Consider the following 15,607-nt stretch of genomic DNA (forward strand, 5'->3'; position numbering starts at 1 on the left):
AGTGAGAAGATGCTCATTGTGCATTTTCCACAGAAAAGACATTTGGTCCCAAAATGAGACTAACAAATTCCTAGGGTTAAATACATTACTTCTTAGCAAATTACTGCTAGAAAGAATGCTCAAGGTTACCTATAGAAACGTCTGAATTCTTAATTCGACTTCTTCAAGTTTAATTTTTGTGGAATCATTATAGCTGCTAGGGAAGGCATACCTGACCCAATTTCCCCAAGTTCTGCAGTTGCTGAGTCAGCATCCAACACCAGGCTCCCTTGTTAGTGAGCAACCAAAGGAAGACAGGGGCTCTTTTTGCTCAACCTTTGTGTGGCTATGTGTCCCTGTTTTATTTCCTTTAGATATAAATTCTGTTAACTAGTTCTTGCTTTTTGTAATTCTGTATGTCTCTACACCATTAGTGACCTGTGGATCTATTTTGCCTTTAATCATCTATTTCTTCTTGGCTTATCTTTTGAAAGAAAAATCCATATGCCACCTCTGAATAGAGCTGTTTTGTTTGAGGAATTCAGGTCATTCTTTTTAAGCCTTATTAAGCATGCTATTACAGGTTTAACTAGCACAAGGTGTTACAGCCACTATGAAGACCCAGAATCTTCAAGATCCCTGAAGGCCAGCCACATAGATAGGGCATAATCAAAGGCAGAATTCTAACTTCTCACAAATAAAAAGGAAAACACAATTCCATGGGTCTGTTATTCTCCTCTTGTCATTCTGCTTTCAGGCAAACTGGCCTGCCCTAAACTATCCTATGGGAATTTAAAAGGAAGAAGTCCATCACTTCAAATACCTCGTTACCTGATGTCATAATATAGCCCTCAAGTAAAGTGTTCTTATGAGAGCTTCCCTTTTTCTTCTACGACAGTGACACAGGAAAATGAATGGTAGCCATGTATATTTAGCAAAAAATACATAAATATGAATAAATTGTAATAGCTATATATCTCTATATGGACATTGATTGCTGGATATAGGTGCTTATATACTATATACTATTTTATTTCATCTTCATAACACTGAGAAGTGAGTAATATTAGCCCTAGTTATAGATGAGGAACTAGAGATGCAATTAAACAGAATAGAAATATGTTTGCTAAATCATTATATATCACAGTGTTCTCTGGAATGCACCCTACTTTTGATAAATTCTACCTGTCTCTTTCTCCATACATATATACACACACACCCACATATTTCTCAGTATTGTCCTATATTGAATTACCCAGTGGTTATTTCTGCATGAATGTCTCATAAGAGCCTCCAGCTCAACCAACCAAAATGAAGATGTCAGGAGACTCCTGTACCTCCTTGTAGTTCTAGTTGTGCTCACCCAATCAAGTCCACATCCCCTTAATATGCACAAGGAATAACCTGCATTCTCTCCAGAGGGTTGTGCAGTCTCTCATTTATATCAGGACACTTGAAGGAAAATGGGCACAGATCAGCTAGGCACGAGGAAGGCCAACTGAGACTGTTCCAGACAAGCCATCACATGTTAAACTGATCTGTGCTCAGATTTCTAGACCTGTACTTCCGAAGCCCAGCACTGCCCAATCCTGCGCCACAGCCATTTAAACATAGTGTCTTCCAAAATTAGCTTCTTTCTGTTCCCCTCTTTTCCTCTCCAGTTAACTTTTACTTTTCTTAAAAGTTTCAGGATTTATTTTTCTAAATCATCTACAGCAAAAAACTTTTTCATGCCTTTTATATGTTCGCATAGAAATTTGTTTTAGCCCTTACAACAGAATTTATCTAATTGTGTTGAATTCTCTTCTTTTAGCTATCTTTCCACTAATCTTTAATTTCCTTGGTGTCTCTGTCACCATCATATCCCTGGTGTCTAGCAAAATACTTGGGTCAATATAGACTCTCAAAAAATTACTTTAGGAATGTTAAATGAATGTGATACTGACAGAGATCGGAGTGATACAATTGCCCAGATACTTAAATTCTCTTTCAACCTAATTAAATTTCAATTCCTTTACTGGACTCAATACAATGCTATCCTAGCCAGCTTTTGTGCTGTGCTGTCAATGGTAATGCATTGTTCTCACTCCTTCCACTTCCCTTCTCATTTAACAGCATCCCTCATGAAGTGGGGTTGCATTCTCACTGAAATAGAGCCACACTTAACATGCATAACAAAACCACTCATATAGACGTGGCTATAATTTTTAAAAGTGTACCTTAACCAAAAACTTTAAACAATGAACGACCTTTTATATAATCTTCCGCCTCCAAGATATATTTCATTCATTTTAAATTTTTTAAACGTTGTTTTACCCAAATGCAGAGACATTTTACAAAAGTGCGAAAGGTCGTGAAAAACAGGATAAAACGGAGAAACTGTCGCAGCTTGCAGGAGTGTAAAGAGAGGTGACGATTTAACGCAACAACGGCATATTGAGTTGAATGCTGAAGAAGGAAAAGATATTAAGGCAAAAACTGGTAAAATCCAAATCAAGGCCGGGCGCGGTGGCTCACGCCTGTAATCCCAGTACTTTGGGAGGCTGAGGCGGGTGGATCATGAGGTCAGGAGATCGAGACCATCCTGGCTAACACGGAGAAACCCCGTCTCTACTAAAAATACAAAAAATTAGCCGGCCATGGTGGCGGGCGCCTGCAGTCCCAGCTACTTGGGAGGCTGAGACAGGAGAATGGCGTGAACCCGGGAGGCGGAGTTTGCAGTGAGCCAAGATCGCCCCACTGCACTCCAGCCTGGATAACAGAACGAGACTCCATCTCAAGAAAAAAAAAAAAAAAAAAAAAAAAGAAAGAAAATAAAAGGAAAAAAATCCAAATCAAATCTGTAGCTTAGGTTACAATACTGTACCCATATTACTTTTCTTTTTTTTTTTTTTTAACTGTTTAAGACTTTTATTTTGTTAGAGCAGTTTAGGTTCTCTGGGAAATTGAGCGAAATATTGTACAGAGATTTGTGTAATACAGGGATATCCCATTTTCTGTGAAACTGGCAAACTGCCTTCTTAAATGGCTGTACCCTATTGCATTCCCACGAGCAATGATAAAAGTTCTTTTTGAACCACATCCTTGCCAGCATTTGGTACTGACAGTACTGGATTATAGTCCCCTGCTCCTCTGTAAACACAGCCTCCCCCATTGTCAACATTTCCCACCAGAGTGCTCCATCGATTACAGTTGATGGGCCTGCACTGACATATCGCCATCAGCCCAAGTCCACAGCTTACATTAGTGTTCACTCTTGGTGGTATGGATTCTACAGGTTTGGACAAAGGTATAATGACATGTAAACACCATTATGGTATCATACAGAGTATTTTCACTGCCCTAAAAATCCTCTGTGCTCTGTGTATTCATCCGTCCTTTTCTCCATCCCTTGGCAACCACTAATGTTTTAACTGTCCACATAGTTTTGGCTTTTCCAGAATGTCAGTTGGAATTATACAGTATGTAACCTTTTCAGATTGGTTTCTTTCATTTAGAAATATGCATTTAGGTTTCCTCCGTGTCTCTTTATGACTTGACAGATAATTTCTTTTTAATGCTGAAGAATGTTCTATTGTCTGGATGCACCAAGGTTTATCGATTCACCTGCTAAAGGAGAATTTGGTTGCTTCAAAATTTTGACAATTACAAATAAACATATTTTGCAGTTTTGTGCAGACATAGATTTTCACACTTTTGAGGATAAATTTGATATTTGGGAAAGGAATATGGAAAGGAAAGGAATTACAAGGAATATCATTGTTGGATTGCGATAAAACTATGTTTCATTTTCTATGAAACTGTCAAACTGCCTTCCTAAATAGCTGTACCCTATTGCATTCTCACCAGCAATGATACAAGTTCCTTTTGAACCACATCTTTGCCAGCATTTGGTACTGACAGTACTGGATTACAGTCATGCTTGTCATGCTTATGCATGTGTAGTAATAGCCCATCGTTATTTTAATATGCATTTTTCTGATGTCATATGATGTGGAGCATTGTTTCATATGCTTGTTTACTACCTGCGTATCTTCTTTGGTGAGCAGTCTGTTAAGATTTTGGCACTTTCTAAATTTTTAATTTTTGTGGGAACATAATAGGTGTATACATTTATGGGGTACATGAGATATTTTGATACAGGTATGCAATGCATAATAATCACATGCTGGAAATGAAGTATCCATCACCTCAAGTATTTATCCTTTCTTTACATTACAAACAATCCAATTATACTCTTAAGGTTGTTTTAAAATGTACAATAAATTATTGCTCACTATAGCCACCCTGTTATGCTATCAAATACTGTGTCTTATTCATTCTATGTAACTATATTTTTGTACCCATTAACCAACCCTCTAACCCCCACTACCATTCGCAGCCTCTGGTAACCATTACTCTAGTCTCCGTTTCCATGACTTCAATTGTTTTAATTTTTAGTTCCCACAAATGAGCGAAAATATACTTGTCTTTCTGTGCCTGGCTTATTTCACTTAATATAATGACGTCCAGTTCCACTCATGTTGTTGCAAACAACAGGATCTCATTCTTCCTATGGCTAAAGAGTATTCCACTTTGTGTATGTACCACATTTTCTTTATGTATTCGTCTATTGATGGATGAATTAGGCTGCTTCCAAATCTTTGCTATTGTGAATAGTGCTGAAAAAAGCACAGGAGTGCAGATATTTCTTCCATATATTGATTTCCTTTCTTTTAGGTATATACTCAGCAGTGGGATTGCTAGATTACATGTTAGTTCTATTTTTAGTTTTATAAGGAGCTCCAAACTCTTTTCCATAGAGGTTGTACTAATTTACATTCCCATCAACAGTGTATGAGGGTTCCCTTTTCTCCACATCTTTGCCAACAATTGTTACTGCCTACATTTTGGTTAAAAGCCATTTAAACTGGGGTGAGATGATATTTCACTGTAGTTTAGATTTGCATTTCTCTGATGAAGGCCCATTTTTAATCAAGTTGTTTGTTTTCTTATTATTAAGTCACAATTACTTTTTTGTAGTTTCTTATATATAAATAAAATAAATGTTGGCTTTATGAGAATGAGTTTATATCTCTTATGTGTAAAGTTTTATTTTATTGTAACAATTTTCTATATTTTCTAATTTTAATGCATTTTATATATTGTGCTTTGCCTATAAATATGTAACCACATTCTCATTTTTGATCACTATTTAATACTGTGTTTCATTATTTGATTCACGCATGCATTCAACAAATATTCAGGTGTATGTTCTGGACTCTGGGGACATAATCATGAATAAAAATATCCCTTCTCTCAGGGTTTATTTTCTAGTGGGAGAGCAACACAAAAGTAAATATCAATTATAAACCAAAGCATGGACAAACCCTATGAAGAAAAAGAGAGCAAGGTGAGGGGTGGTTGTACAGCAAGGCAGGGTAGAGGAGGGGCCAGGGTTTCAGACGAGGTGGGCACGGAAGCTGATCTGAGTGGAGACTTGAGTTAAGTGTGAGTGAGCTATGTAGAGATAGGGAGGCAGAGTTCCAGGAAAGAAAACAGAAAATGGAAAAGTGCTTAAGAGAAATAAGTTTCTTTTATTAGATATTTCAGGCATTTCATTTATTTCATACACTATTAAAGATTATGCAAAGTTTCTCCTATATCTTTCTCTAGCATTTCGAGAGTAAGATTCATTTATTTTGTTTTAGTTTAGTTTAGTTTAGTTTAGTTTTTGAGACAGAGTCTTGCTCTGCTCTGTCGCCCAGGATGGAGTGTGGTGGTGCCATCTAGGCTCATTGCAACCTCCCGGGCTTCAAACAATCCTCCCACCTCAGCCTCCCTAGTAGCTGAAACTACAGGCACACACCACCCCTCTCAGATAATTTTGTATTTTTAGTAGAGATGGAGTTTCACCATGTTGGCCAGGCTGGTTTCAGACTCCTGACCTCAAGTGTTCCATCCCCCTTGGCCTCCCAAAGTTCTGGGATTGAGCCACCCCATCCAGCCTCAATTTTTGCATTTAAATCTTTGATTCAAACCAATACATTTGTCGTGAGATTAGGATTTAAAAAATACTCTTGTAGCTGTTTAATCCCCATTATTTTTCCTACGATAATTTCCTAGAATTAGAAAGAATACATTAAAAGTATTGACCTTTTAAAGATGTTTGATGCATACTGCTAAATTGCCTACTGGGAAGATTTTAAATGTTTGAAGTACTTGGAAGGATGCATTTCACCATATCCTTAAATACATTGTGGATCAGCAGTTTTCATCTTTATTAATCTAGTAGAAGAAAAGAGCATCTCCAGTGTTTCTACTGCAGTCTTTTAAATCGTTTTATTTACTTATCTTTTATTTGATTATGTTTTATCTTTTATATTATTTTTTCATGTTTCTGCATACATTCTCCAGCTAATCATTGCTAGTTTCTCTGTTTGAATGCTGTGATATTCTGTACATGTTGATAATAATATACCTTCGTTATTTGGTAATTTCATTCATTATACCAATCTACCTATGATCAATTTAACTATCTCATATTTTAAAATTGACATTTTCTGAAAATATTGCTGCTCAGCTTTCTTTACATTTTCACTTTCATGTAATATTTTCTTCATTGTAGTTTTTCTGTGGCACCTAAAGGGTGTCTTGATGTCATTTATAGTTATTACCGCTTTAGGGTATGGCTGGTTAATTTCTTAACTTTTGATAAATATCCCATGGTGCTGGAAAAGGCTGACATTAGGGGAAACTGAGTAAAAGAATTGAACAATGAGATCACTTTGACACAGGAAGGGTAACATCACACACCAGGTCCTATTGTGGGGAGGAGAGGGGGAAGGGATAGCATTAGGAGATATACCTGATGTAAATGACGAGTTAATGGGTGCAGCGCACGAACATGGCACATGCATACATATGTAACAAACCTGCACGTTGTGCACATGTACCCTAGAACTTAAAGTATAATAAAAAAAAAAAAAGGAAAAAAAAAAAAAAAAAAAAAAAACAAAAAAAAAAAAAAAAAAAAAAAAAAAAAAAAAAACGAAGAAGCCCCCGCCCAGAACTGATAAAACAGCAAAAGCTCCAGATATTCACCGTCGAATGAAATGTTCTAACATGCTAACCTCTGAAGAATATGACTCTTGGTGCCTCAGTGCACGACTTTCCATGTGGTCTTGTTGGCTTGTCAAAGGAGGTTGTCAGAGAGGCTCTCCCTAACCACGACTGTGGGCAGACGTGGGCGTCAAGACATCTCAGCAAGCCAACCCGGGTGCAGCGCGCCCCTAAGCTGGCGCCGCCCTAGTCTCTGTGATCTTTTCTGGGTTTCCATCTTGTCTCAGGGTCAGGGTAACAAGTCCTGCTGAATTTCTAAAAAAAGTAAAATTCTCTTCCCTTTTAAAAAAAAAAAAAGATACTGTGGAAACTCTCCTATAAACCTAAAAATGATTTTAAAATATAAATTATATAAATATTCAAGTTAATCATTCTTTTGTTGTTCAAAGCTATGGACTGCGGCCGATAACTGGACTGTAACGGAAAAAGCAGAGTGAGAGGTCAGCGGCGCGCGCGGTGACTCAAGCCTGCTAACTGCCTAAGGCACTCGTTGGGAGGGCCGAGACAGGCGGATCATGCGAGGTCAGTGAGATCGAGACCCGATCCTGCGCAAACACGGTGGACAACCCCGTCTCTAGCCCCGCGGGGCGCCGGCAGCCGCCGCCCGCTAAAAAAATACCAAAAAACTAAGGCCTGGCGTGGTGGCGGCCGGCCTGCGTAGTGCAGCCACTCCGGAGGCCTGAGGCAAGCGAAGAATGGCGTGAACCCGGGAGGCGGAGCTGGCAGTGAGCTGAGATCGCGCCACTGCAGCTCCAGCCTGGGGCACAGAGCGAGACTCCGTTCAAAAAAAGAAACAGAGTAAAAAGCTATCTACGAGTCGCTCGGGGGAAAAAGACGAGAAGGGCCTGTGCTGGTGAGCACGGGACGTCTGCTTGTGAACAGGTCAGGGCCATGATTTGGGCGGTGACCGGAGGAAGATTAGCACACCTAAAGGGCGCAGCAGGAGAATATTTGGATAATCCTGGAGCTCAAAAATTCTCAAGAGGCAAATGATCCGACCTGAGACCAGAAAGGAGAATCTTAGAAAAGCAGGGCATTTTGAGAAGCAGTGTGCCTTGGAATAGCGGGGTTTGTTTCTGATAGTGTCTCTCTGGTGAACGGAGTGAGGCTCTTATTCGTGGGGATCAAATGGGCTCTATCTTAAAGGATCTTCCTTTTCCTTGCAGAGGCATGCAGCTGCGCCCTTGTCCCTTTTAAAATAATTTATAATCTTGAGCCCATGCCTGTTTGTCTGGCATGATCTCTGTTCTCAAGAACCTTAACAGCCCTAGTGTGAATTTGAGTAAGACTAACTGCATAAGATCCAGAATATGATTGGTTGACCGCTCTCGCCTCTGGGTGAGGCTGGGTTGGACCCTCTCCTTCTGTTTAGCTCACGCTTGCTCGCAAGCAGATGTTACAGGTGCCAGGGCCTGGCTGCTGCTGGTGTGGATTGGGCAACAGATAGAAACGAGAAAGCAAAGGCCCATGATCTATCAAGGAGCCATTGAGCTTACTAGTTTGTTACGTTCAAGAAACAGTGCCTTCTGCAACAGTTTAACTAATATTACTTGCAAATAATTCTTTTTTTGAAAAAGCTTTAATGTAAAAATAGTTTAAATTATTATAGGGCATGACCAGATGCTGATCAAGGCTTGTGTTGTACCTGACCTGTTTGTCATAATTATTCGGTTTTTGCCCAATTCACGAAAATACTGGAGGATTATTATGAATTAAAGAATTTTTATTGTTTTTGCTCGTTCAATGGAATTATTTCACATGCATGGGGAAATCGTCATGAACATTTGAGGGCTACTCAGGATAGCACATTTAAGAGCATGTGGAAGAAATCATTTTTGATAAAAAGCGCATTTTAGCATTTTTTCTAAAATATAATAACTGCTAAGCTCCTTTATTAGAACTTTCCTGTTTTTCTAGAGAGTGCTAAAATTGGATATAAAAATTCCTACAAAGGAAAAAGAACTACAACTTTAAGTACACTTTCAAAATACAGCTAGCAAAGAGTGTGCCTATTCCTTTTCATAAGTAAGATTGAGATTGCTGCGCGTCTATGGCTCAGCTGGTGGAATGGACTGAATATATCGCATAAAATTACCTACTAAATCTTTCACCTTTGCATTTGAAGAACATCTCATAACCAATAAAGACTTAAAGTTTTGAGTTAATAGAGGGCATAATCAAATATGCTGAAGGCATGATACCCTTTCTGCTCTTTTTGGCTCGATTTCATTGCCAATTATACATCTACAAACATTACAATATCCTGGAGTTTGGTCCTAGCAAACACGTGAAACCCCAAGTAATCTTCAAAACACAACTTTAAATTGTGATAATACATTTTCTGTAAGAAATTCTATTAGTTATTCTTTATCAATAGCTATGAATTAATCCCTGGAACTGTATTCTAGCTACTTTAATTTTTTTTAAGGTTTTTTTTTTTTTTTTTTTTCCCCTGTTCATCAATTTCACTCTTTCCTTTACTAACTTATTTAGTTCTGTGGATATAACTCTCATTCATTACATGAGGATTCTGAAATTTCTTCTTAAGCTAGTGTGCTGGCTTTCAATCTCTATTAATATCCATAATACATTATGTGTATGTGTAAGTATGTTTGTAAATACATACTGCTATATTAACTTATTCACATATATGAGGAGACTTCAAAAGTTTCCTGGGAAATATGGAACTAAAAGATAAAACCTTTAAAAAATAGAGACTTTATTTTTTAGCATAAGCTTCGTCAAGTTCAAGACACTTTTGTAAGTGATGATAGAAGTGATTTAGTTCATCCTTAAAGAACTGAGACTTTCGGGAATTTATGTCAATGCTATCGTTTTACATTATTAAATGAAGAAAATGAGTGTCCTTTAAAGACTTTTAAGATTAGGAAACACAATGAAGTCAGAAGAAGCCAAATCAGGACCATAAGCTAAATTTCCCATAGAAACTTGCAAAATGGCCCTTGTGTGATAAGAGGAATGAGCAGGGGTGTTGTCCTGATGGTGAAGGACTCCCTGGTGAAGTTTTCCCGGGCATTTTCCTGTTAAAAGTTTTGGCTCACTTTCTGAAAACACTTCCATAATAAGCAACAGTTACTGTTCTTTGGTCCTCCAGAAAGTCAACAAGGAAAATGCCTTGAGCATTCCCAAAATCCGTTGCCCTGAGCTTGCTCTTGATAAGTCCACTTTTGCTTTGACTAAGACCACTTCCATCTCTTGGCAGCCAGCATGCTGGTTTGTGCTTTGTCTTCAGGACTATATTGGTAAAGCCACATTTCATCTCCTGTAACAATTCTTTGAAGAAATACTTGAGGATCTTGAATCCCACTTGTTTTAAAATTTTCATTGAAGCTCGCTCGTTGTCTGCGCTAATCTCGAGCTCAGTGGTTTCAGGCACCACTGAGTGGGAAAGTTTGCCAATTTTTTTTTTTTTTTTTTTTTTTTTATGAACGGTCCGCTTCCTGTCGCCCAGGCTGGAGTGCAATGCAGATCTCCAGCTCACCTGCAAGCCCTTGCCTCCCGGGTTCATGCCCATTTCTCCTTGCCATCCAGCCCTCCCAGTAGCTTGGACTGACAGGGCCCGCCCCATCGCCCGGCTATTTTTTTTTATTTTTAGTAAGAAGACGGGTTTTCACCTGTTAGCCAGGATGGTCTCGATCTCCTGACCTCGTGATCCGCCCGTCTCGGCCTCCCAAAGTGCTGGGATTACAGGCTTGAGCCACCGCGCCCGGCCAGTTTGCTCAATTTTAATGTTTCAGTCAGAACTGGGTAAGCTAAACCAATTGAGATGTCCATAGTGTTGGCTATTGTTTCTGCTGTTAATCACTGGTCCTCTTCAATCAGGGTATGAACAAAGCGAATTTTTTCCTTGCAAACTGATGTGGGTGAACTGCCACTTTGGGCTTCATCTTCAGCATCATCTCCTCCCTTCTTAAGATAAGTTCTCCATTTGTAAACTGCCATTTTGCAGGGCATTGTTCACACAAACTTCTCATAAAGCGTTAGTGAGTTCACCATTCTTCTACTAAAGGTTCATCATACATTGGATGTTTATACTTATTTCAATTAATAGCAGAACTCATGTTACTCTGATAGCGGCTCTTTTAAAACTGATATTTTATCCTTCTCAGTGCTTCAAACTAGATCTTGTACAGACATGTTCTAATAAGTTAGCATGCATTCATTTTGGTGCAAAACAAAATTGAAATGCATGCATAGTTTTCCACAATTATTCATTTTTCATGAATTTTTTGAAGATCCCTCATATATATGTAATAGGTACATGTTCTGTTTACATATGTCTAAGTGTACCTCTACTTCAAAAGTATTATATATATACACACACACACATGCATCAAGATCACAATCTATTTACATATACGAGAATAAAAGTATCTAATTAGACACTCATTTCTCCTTTGTGACAGGCTCTCTTTAGTATCTAGCTACTCTTATACTTCTATCAATTTAATTACACTTTTAACAGAAATTCAGTTAAATGTTCCATCAAACTGATCCATGACAAAACTTATAGTTAATTATTTTGTAGAAGAATAAAATATAAATGCAGAAAGAGTTGTTGTTTCTTTAAATTAGTTTAACAATTTGGGATAACTTAAGTAGAGTTGCCAAAAACAATTCTGAATTACATGTGAGCAAGTTACCTATAAAACACTGGGGGAAAATATCTATAAGTAATCTGCATTCATATTGTTTTGTAAATACTTAAATTCTGGTCTCACTTTCAAATAAATCAAACTAGGATTTAAAAGGTGTCATATTGGGGGTATGGGTTATGCAGAACTTTGATTAGCAGACTCCTTCGCATCACAAAACCTGGATCTCTTATTTAAAATTTGATAACTATAACTTTATATTAAAAGTTAAAACAATATGTTTCTTTGTGATACCTCCTTTTAATCAAAATGTTCAGTTTATCCAAAACATTGACAGTAACAGGTAAAAGAATTGTGTTTGTGTTTATCATATATGATTTATATGTGTGTATATATAATATAAATTCACACACACATTTCAAGCTCCATTGTTTTCTGTAGTACTTTATCAATTTTTTTGTAATTGTTTTAATATAATTTTATGTTACATGTATTATTCATGCAGTTGTATGTAATATTTTATTAAATATTAGATAAAGTAAAATAGAAGTGGAACTCTCATTTGAAAGGAGGTGCCCTGCCCTCTGAAATCACAGCCAACTAAGAGTGGCATTTAAGAGAAAAAGGAGAAGGAAACAGATGTCATGGTCATGGTAGGTTTTGGAAAAATGCTCCATTTCCTTTGGTCTCTGTGTCTTTGTCTCTTTCCTTTATCGGTACTGTCAAAGATTAACACTAGGCTAGTGGCTTTGCCAGTAATCCCAGCACTTCAGAAGGTCAAGGCAATGTAACAAGACTCCATCTCTACAAAAAATTAACAAAAATTTAGCAAGGCATAGTGGCTCAGGCCTGAAGCAAGAGGATTGCTTGAGCCCAGGAGTTCAAGGTTGCCATGAGCCATGAGGTCACCACTTTACTCCATCCTGGGCAACAGTCAGAGTTCGGCCCTGTCTCTAAAAAACAAAACCAAACAAAACAAAAAAGACAAAATCAGCATGTGGTTTTGAAGGGAAATTAAGCCAAATGACTTAGAAATTAATAGTAGGGACAAAAGGAGTCCTTTTGGCTCCCATGTGAGAAATATAATCAAGCTTTTTAAATCATAAACTGGTTAGCAGCTGTAACTATTTCTGTACCATGTTAGACATTTTTGTGCCAATGTCTAAGTCATAAAATCCCTCCTATTTTTTTCTATTTTCTTTTCTTTCTTGTTTTGTTAACGTATTTCAAAGTTATGCTATTTGGCCCAGTTCATGGCTCATATCTTTATTGCATATTAAATCCTTTATTAAAATTAAATGACACTGCCAAAATGGAAGAATAATTACAAAGTTACATGCAAAGACAATTTGCAGACTCTCATTCTGATCAATTTATCAAATTTACATGATATTTTCTGTTTCTCCTACAAAGGAAGGGTATTAGCAGACCTTGTTTTTGGTAATGATGAGTGAAAATTCCATATATATTTGTTTCTCTGAATATATAGAACACTTTTGAGTATTTCATATGTTTATTAATAATTTGAGCTATTTATTACATGAACTGTGTAGTTACGTTTTTAGTAATTCTATGTATTCTCTATTATTTTATCATTGATATTTAGTGATGTCTTACTACTGTGGAATAGTAACCCTGCTATGTGGGTTATAAAAGTAGCCACCTCTCCTGTCGCTTGTCTTTCAAGTTTTATTACTTGTAGCTATTTCCCAGTGTATTATAACTGGCTCACACCTAATTCAGAAGAACTGTTTTGTTTAACTCTACTTAAGTGTTTCCAAATTATTAAGCTTACATGGAAATAAATAACTCTCTTTCTGCAGTTACATTTCATTCTTCTATGAAATAGATCACCTACGTAACTAAAAAGTTTTTTATGAACTGGTTTGGTAACACATTTAAGTAAATTTGTGGTAAAAGTGCAATTAAACTGATAGAAGTATGAAGGTATTGGGCTACTAAAGAGATTCTGGGCCACAAGATATTTGAATGTACTAATTATATACATATATTCTTATTCCTAATTGGGTGTCCAATAGTTGCAATCCAATTTCTTCAGCAATTAATTATTTTCACAGAGATTTTGAATGTCACCATTTTCGTATATTAAGTTCTTGCATATCTGTTTCAGAATCTCTGTTCTCTCCTAGAGATATGTCTGTTCACATCTCCTTGCCAGGCCCTTGTGCTGGCTAGAAGGAAGGAGGCTTCCTTCGCTACTGTTCACAGGGGAATCACTGTTCCTCAGCTACTGCAATGCTGGTGCACAGTAAAGAGTCCTTGCCTTCTTGCTAAAATGTGTCCCTACATTCCAGATAAATACTCTGTTCCATAATGTAATTGATCAACCACAATACTCTGAGATAGTGCTTTGAATTACCAGGTGAGCAATCTCTTTCTAGACTAATGAGTCCTTCCCAGTCCATTCCATTTCTGACTCAACCTTACATCCTGTCTTCTCAAACTTCACACGGTCCCCTCTGAAACTCATGAGGAGTCATCAGAAAATCCCACAAACCATAACTTCTACAAATGCTCTCTTCATCTCCCTACCCTTAATTCATCTTGCATGTGCACTGTCCCTCACCTGAAAGCAAAGCCACACTTTATCTTGAATTCCAAGACCTCCATGGCTTGGACAACAGTGTAGATACCATTCTTATTCACATTTGCCCCCTATCCTTTCTTAAAAGAAAATCTAAAAACAAAGTAAAATTCCTCTAGCAGTTTTATTGCTTGCTTCACTTGACAACCTAATATCTCCTAGTGGCTTCTACAGTCCCTGCCTCCAGGCCCACTGATAGAGTTTGGATGTGTGTCCCCTCCAAATCTCATGTTGAAATGTAACCACTGATATTGGAGATGGGTCTGGTGGGAGGTGTTGGATCCTAATTAATGACTTGGGGCCATCTCCTTGGTGACACATGCCAGCTGGTGGTTTATAAAGACTCTGGGACTTCCCTGTTCTCTCCTTGCTTGATAGCTGTCTCCATGTGAGGTGCCTGCTCACCATTGGCCTTCCGCCATGACTGCTTCAGAAGCTTCCGAAGGCCTCACCAGAAGCCAGTGCTGGCACCACACTTCCTGTATAACTTGCAGAACAAAAATTAAACTCTTTTCTTTCTAAATTACCCAGTCTCAGGTATTCCTTCATGGCAATGCAAATGGACTAACACACCCTGCCTTCCTTCCATCTCCCATGCAATTGAGGCTTCCCACTTCCAACAATCTAAACAACTTCTCTTCTGAAATCAGGGAAGGAACATCTCTTCTCAAAGGCAGCCACCGTGGTGGGTAAATTCCATGCTCTGGAATCCTCAGTGTCCCTGCTGCTCCTGGATTTCCTTCTCTTTCATGGTTCTTGGTTTTGAGGGTTCTTCTTTTTCCATTCTCCTTTCTTTCATGTTCTAAATGTCGGAGTACCCTAGGCTTCACCCTTGCCCTTCTCTGTATTTTCTGCATAAGCGATCTCATGTAGCCTGTGGCTTTAAGGACCATTTCTATGTCATGAGGAATTTATATGTTCATGACTCCCAAATTTATTTTGCCAGGTTCAAACCCTCCAATGAGTTCCAGGATTATTATTTTCAATAGCACAGTTAACAGGACCACAGCATAGCAATTGCTTTTGTTGTTGTGGAAAACACACCCTGAACAAAACTCTTGATTTCTTCAAATATGTTCTCCTATTGGTAGTACCCATCCCGATAAATGACACTATCATCATCCAGTTTCTTAAGCCAATATGCTAAAACTGTTGGGATCCTTCCTCTTTCCCAGTGCTAACATCTAGGGCACCAGCAGGTTCCACACTATCTTCTAGGTCAACCTCAAACTTGTCTGTATCCTTCCAGATGCACCATTTGCCTCTTAGACCAAACCATCCCCATGGATTGCTTGAAATACTGTAT

The sequence above is a fragment of the Rhinopithecus bieti genome, unplaced genomic scaffold, assembly GCF_001698545.2.
Source record: "Rhinopithecus bieti isolate Rb0 unplaced genomic scaffold, ASM169854v2 scaffold_8220, whole genome shotgun sequence".
Taxonomy (NCBI): domain Eukaryota; kingdom Metazoa; phylum Chordata; class Mammalia; order Primates; family Cercopithecidae; genus Rhinopithecus; species Rhinopithecus bieti.